Source organism: Ricinus communis, chromosome 6, assembly GCF_019578655.1.
Source record: "Ricinus communis isolate WT05 ecotype wild-type chromosome 6, ASM1957865v1, whole genome shotgun sequence".
Lineage (NCBI taxonomy): Eukaryota > Viridiplantae > Streptophyta > Magnoliopsida > Malpighiales > Euphorbiaceae > Ricinus > Ricinus communis.
In genome coordinates this window covers 11,659,410-11,665,366 of record NC_063261.1, presented here as the reverse complement: position 1 = coordinate 11,665,366, position 5,957 = coordinate 11,659,410, and the positions used below count along the sequence as shown (strand labels likewise).

The following is a 5,957-nucleotide window of genomic DNA, read 5'->3' as shown; positions in this document are numbered from 1 at the left end:
TTTAGGAATTCGGCTATCGAGAGAGAGAAACCGAATTCAGTCAAGAATTCATCCACGGGTAGCATAATTAGACTCACCAATCTTTTGTTTGATTGCCAACTAGTTTAGGTTCCCTTTGGGTTTGTTTTCTTGTCTTGGTTATTTTAGTTATCAATTACTCCTGCATCTCCCTTAGAACTTAGCTTGTAGCTATTAGTTAGTTTAGAAATTATTCATCATTTATTTTAGGTTAATATAACAAAGAATAAAGGAGTAACTTTGGGCTTTCATTTTTCCGAGGAATATGACCTTGATACTCGCCATTAGTGCTAGACTGCATCGATAGGTACACTGCCTTAGATTGTAGCTAACACAAGTAGTCCACTGCCTTAGATTGTTTACCAAAAAAGCTTCATAAGAAGCATATAAGCAAAACATAAAAGTTGTACCTAACAAGTACATGTCCAATTCACCTTAAAAAGGAAAAAATAACATATCAACACAAAATGGCAAAATAAGAAGCTTTTGCATAAATATTCTTCATATCTTCTTCACTGTAGGAGTGACTTTATAGACTCTTGAGTTAATATTGAAAATTGTGGTGCCTCTTGAGATAAGTTGACAACTTTTGCTACTGTTGAAAGTGTTTCTATGTTGTTAGTCTTGGCTTGTTTACCCTTTCTGTTTTGATCACTTTTTGAGGAGTGGATTTTTCTCTTCTGACTTTGGTTTTTTAGATGCCTAAATAGAAACACTGGAATAGTTAATGTCTTGAACAGAAAATCATAATTGAATTTTTTAGAAGCATGAATTACCTGTAACTGACTTCTTGTAATGAATTTCCTACCCCACTTATTGAATCCTACTCTTTGTTCAGTCATAAAGGCAGGCTCTGCCTCATTGCCAACTCTTCTCATTCCATCCTTATAGATAACTCTTTATGAACTAGTTTTTGGTTGGAAAGTAAGTTTATAAATTAATTGAAAATCCATTTTATATAAAAAAAATTAATAATTATTTAACAGATTAATAAAGATAAATTACATATATTGATTACCACATTCCCTGTAGAGTTTGTATATACACCATATCCTGCAACAGGTTGATCAATAAGCCTTGGAATATAATTTCTGCCTGCATTAATTCTCTTTGAATAGTAGAAATAACTTTGAGACCTTCTATAGCCAATTTGGTCATTGGCGTCCCTTGAAGCATGCTGCCTATCCTCACTTACAAAAATTGGAGTGGCATTTAATGGTGCACCTTCATTTGTTGGTTCTTGGTCCTGTTGGGGCTGGCTATGCCTTGAATAATTTTGAATGCCAGATTTGCCTTTCCTTCCTCTTACCTGCAAAGTGTATAATATTACTTGATCTTACAAATTTCAGTAAATCAAGCATAATACTTAATTTATGCATAAACATATACCTGCAACTTTGAATTCTAGATGGTTGAGTGACCCTAACAGTAGGCTGTAATTTTGATTGCTCAAATGGAATCTGATTTTGTGTATCATGTGATTGAGCCTTCATGCTCTTGAACACTCGACAAGTTTTCTTATTATGAACTTTCTCGAAGCATACTTGATAGGTCAATAACCCTACCCCCTTCTAGACAGTTTATACCCACTTGTACTCTCTCCATCCTCCATTCTTTTATTTCTAGCAGGTTTACCAAGCATTTTTTTTTAATTGGAGGAGGCTGGGGTGGATTTTTATTTGTCTTACTCCTAAATTTCTTGCTATTCATAGGTTTCATAGGGTGTCTTTCCTATAAATGTAGTCCACAAAGTCCTCAGGATTATGATCTATATGTAAATTTGCACAAATGGCATGATGATAGGGTATGTTGGTCAGCTGTCATTTACATGGGCAAGTAATTTGACTCAAGTCTACAAAATAAGTATCCCCTTGTATGCAATCTCAATCCCCTCATCCACATTCCAAATGACTTGGCATAATGCACGTTCCAATATACTATCATGCCATTTCTTCCTAATTCTATTCCAAAATCACCAATCTATTTAGCAGTCATATCTCTATTTGTAACTAATCTAGTCATCACTAACCTCCTAATATCTTCTAGTATAGATATTATATTCTTGGTCCTAGTCTCAATCATAAGCTTCAATGAGATTATTGTCTACTATATCACACTTTACCTCAATTGTAAAATACGCTTTATACTAATGGCGAGGATAAGTTTTTAGGATGTCATCGAAACCACTTGGAGTTAACCTTTTCAGCTCTTTCATATTGGCATCAAAATTTGGCATCTTAGTTAATTTCACACACATCCAGAACTGCTTTTGCAAGTATTTCCTCCCCCCATGTCTCTTTCTCCAATTTACATAAAGATGTCTTGTACAACATCTTTCTTCAGTACTAGGGAGTAAATTCTGTATATAATCTAAAAGGTCCTACAGTATAAACAAGTGAGAAATAAATTAATGAATTCAATAATGTATTGGCTATTTAAAAACAATTATAAATGCATTTTATCTACCTTTTGTTAATCTGTAATAATACACCAGCCGCTCCCATCCTCCATTTTCAAATCCTTTATAAATAGTTATGAAAACTAGTCCCAAGTCTCTTTTCTCTAAGTGTCAACTACTGCCCAGGCCACAGGGAACATTTGATTGTTCCCATCCCTCCCAACAGCAGATAACACTTCTCTTTTAATAGCTCCTTTTAGAAAAACAACTATCCAATCCTAACACCCTTCTATAACCATTCAACAATCCTTTCTTTAAGCAATCAAATGAAATATACAGTCTTTGAAAACACTAGAAGTTGATCTGGAATTGGTTTGTAAACTTTCATCTCAATTATAGAGCCAACATTGAACCTGTTGATCTAACCTAAGTAATCCCATAGCAATTCGAACTTTTTTCTTCAAATCACCTTAAAAATGTGCTAACACACACATCTTTTCTCTCCTCATCTTAGTCAAGCTCACTTCATGTTTTAAATCTTCTTTCACCACTTCTTTCAAATCTGTTAGCTTCATGCGTGCAAGTGATTTGTACTTTATAAGGTAATTCTTTGTAATCCATTTAGTATTCATTCTCCTATTCTTGTAAGTAATAGCGCAGTTATACTCAGCTATATAAGTCTTTATAAGAAACCTTTAGCTGTTGGAGTCCTTGGAGGCATAGATCACCCAAGGACAAGAATTCTTCACAGACTTAGCCCTTACTTCCTCTTTTGTACTTCTTACAATCCTAATCTATTTTCTTTTTTGAGCAACATATTTAGTTATTCCATCAACTGCACTTCCGCCAACAGAAACTCCATTATAAGAATTCCCAATGCCAACCACATTCTTATCTTTACTATACTTTTTCTTCCTAAATTCCCTTACAACATTCCTAGCTTCGCGTAATTCATCATCATCATCACTAAACCATTCACACTCAATAATCTCTTCATCAGAATCTATATCTTCATCCTCACCAAAATCACCTTCATCAGCAACTTCAATTTGCTCAATAGTAGGCTCAGTTTGTTTTGTCTGCTCACCACCCTGATCTCCCTGGTTCACCCTCTGTCTACTCACCACCTTGATCTGCCTAGTTCACTCCCTCTGTCTGCTCACCATCCTGATCTGCATGGTTCACTCCCTCTATCTGTTCACCAACCTCTATTCTTTCTTGACATTTATCACACCTTGGTCTGTATGATCAAATATATGCTTTAGATGTTCAACACAAGCCTCACTACTTGTGGCCGCCTCATTTATTTTCCCACCCACCTCCTTTATGCAACTTGAACCACTAACATCTTCATTTACGGTTAGGTCACACATTCCATCCCTAGAAGATGAAATTACAAACTTGCCCCTCAAAGATTCCTTCAATGACTTATGCTTATTATATACTTCCACTGAGTTGTGCTCCTTCACTGTTTTCACCATGTCCTCACTAAAAAAACTCGTATAAAAGTCTCAACCCATGTGTCATACTTTGACTAATGTTCTAAAGTGCATTTTTGTTGAACTCCTAATTCTCCTTACCATATTTTTCATTATTTCTTCAAATGAGAGAAGAAAAATAATCCACATCAATCACCATTCTCATTTATTTCCCCCCACATACATCAAGCTACTGCCATACTCACTAAAGAAAACCCCACCAAAAAACACATCAATGAAGTGCCTGTAATTATAAAATTGACATAAACAAAAAGAATTAACCCTAAAAAATGACAGAACAAATAAAAACACACAAACATATAAAAAAAATCTTTGTAAAAACACACACAAACACTACAATACACTAAAATCCATGCCATTCTTATCTTTTTATTCCTAAACCCTAACCCAACTTCAATCCCTAGTATATTAAAAGAAATATATTATACATACTTTTTTATGCTTGAAGACATAACAATATTAATTTTCTTTTTTCTTTTTGCTTCGACAACTCACTCTTTTCAAATCCAACTCATTCGATTATGCAAAATTTATGGTAATTAAGAGAAACGATTTTCCTTATTTGAGGATTTCTTTTACTTTTAGGGTTAATCAAAGAAGAAGCTAAATCGGTAATTTGATCACTTAAAACAACCACATGGATCTCACGTGCATATGGACTTACAACTTTTCTTACAACTCAACAACTAAGTAGGACCTATTTTTAACAAGTCAGTGTTAACTTGCTAAAACCCCCAGCTTGTTCATGATTTACAAGTTCAACAACCAATATATTTAGGAGAAAAAGTTTACAAACTAGTTTGTCAAATTTTAAAAAGTTCGGAAACCACAAATGTCATTATTCCTTTAGTGAAATGAATTCTCTGGTCATAGCCTCATTCTCCCATGAATTCCCTTATCTGCAGATTATATATTGAATAATGGTCCATGAATTGATTCAATTACACAAGTAAATATATCTAAAGATATGGTTTGAGTTCCCCTGAATTTGTTAGTCAGGTCCAAACCACTCGAAAATCAATTTCTTGGCCCAATTACTCCATAAATTCGATAAATTGATCTATTTCTCCAAATTTAAGAAAGTGAGTTTCACACACACTTATGGACTTTCTCCATCTTTAATCTTTGCCTTTAATTTTTTTTTATTTCATTTCTTGGTGATTTTTTTCTCAACAAAATGAAAATCCATTATCATTCAAATCCATAAAAAGATTATGTCATAAATAAATAAATACATAAATTACAAATATACAAAGAAAAATAAAATGGTTTTTCTAATGTAAAATAGAGAAATTTTGAAAAAGAAAAAGAGATAAAGAGAGGCATCGGCACTGTCTCTTCCTCCACCACCATCTCCATCTCCATCTCCATCACTTGCTCTTCATCCATCATCGTTGAAATCCTATTGCAATCATCAAGTTCCCCTTTTGCTCATATCATATTTCCACCGGCACAACTATCATCATCTTCCTCCACCACCTCACTTATTTTTCCATTGAATCTAACAGCAAAAATCAATAGCAGCAACAACAAATGACAACAAAAATCATAGAAATAACACTAACAAAATATCATCAACAACAACAATAACAATCCATCAAATTGGAATAAATGGTGAAGAAGAAACATAATAAAAACTAAATTAAGACCGGAAGAAAACTTTGATTTGGGATTTAGGGTTTTTCTTTTCAATGAAGGTTAGAAAGACTGGATCACATTTTTAGACTTTCCAATCACTATGAAACTCATTGCAGATATATGTCACCGCATTATCTAAGGAGCCAAATAGAATATGAGAATTAACTACATTTTCGAAGGAGCCAAACATAAAATAGAGAGAAAAATTAAAAATTAAAATTATACCAAAATGAAGTCATTACCAATTCCTAGATACTTGAAAAACTAAAGATTAACACTTTCTCCGTGATCAGAAAAAGAAGCAATGGAGATTTTCTCGAGAGCTTCAATGCTTATGGAAGCAGCAACAAAAATATTAGCAATAAGCGTAATTTAGGGTTTTCCAAAGGTATTAGAGGTAAAGA

At 33.6% G+C, this 5,957-nt stretch overlaps 1 long non-coding RNA gene across 3 annotated transcripts; it reads right to left on the bottom strand.

Annotated features, from left to right (window-relative positions):
- Nucleotides 1–262: 262 nt before the first annotated feature.
- LOC8261120 lies at nt 263–4,442 on the bottom strand. Of its 3 annotated transcripts, XR_001534811.3 has the most exons (5): nt 2,485–4,441; nt 1,408–2,398; nt 1,037–1,327; nt 795–924; nt 263–720 (listed from the first exon to the last, which is right to left on the bottom strand). It is a non-coding gene; the product is annotated as an uncharacterized LOC8261120 (long non-coding RNA). The 3 variants fall into 3 exon arrangements; XR_007216235.1 differs by having other exon boundaries at nt 795–1,327; nt 2,485–4,442; XR_007216236.1 differs by having other exon boundaries at nt 795–1,327; nt 2,141–2,398; nt 2,485–4,439.
- Between the last annotated feature and the right edge of the window lie 1,515 nt (nt 4,443–5,957).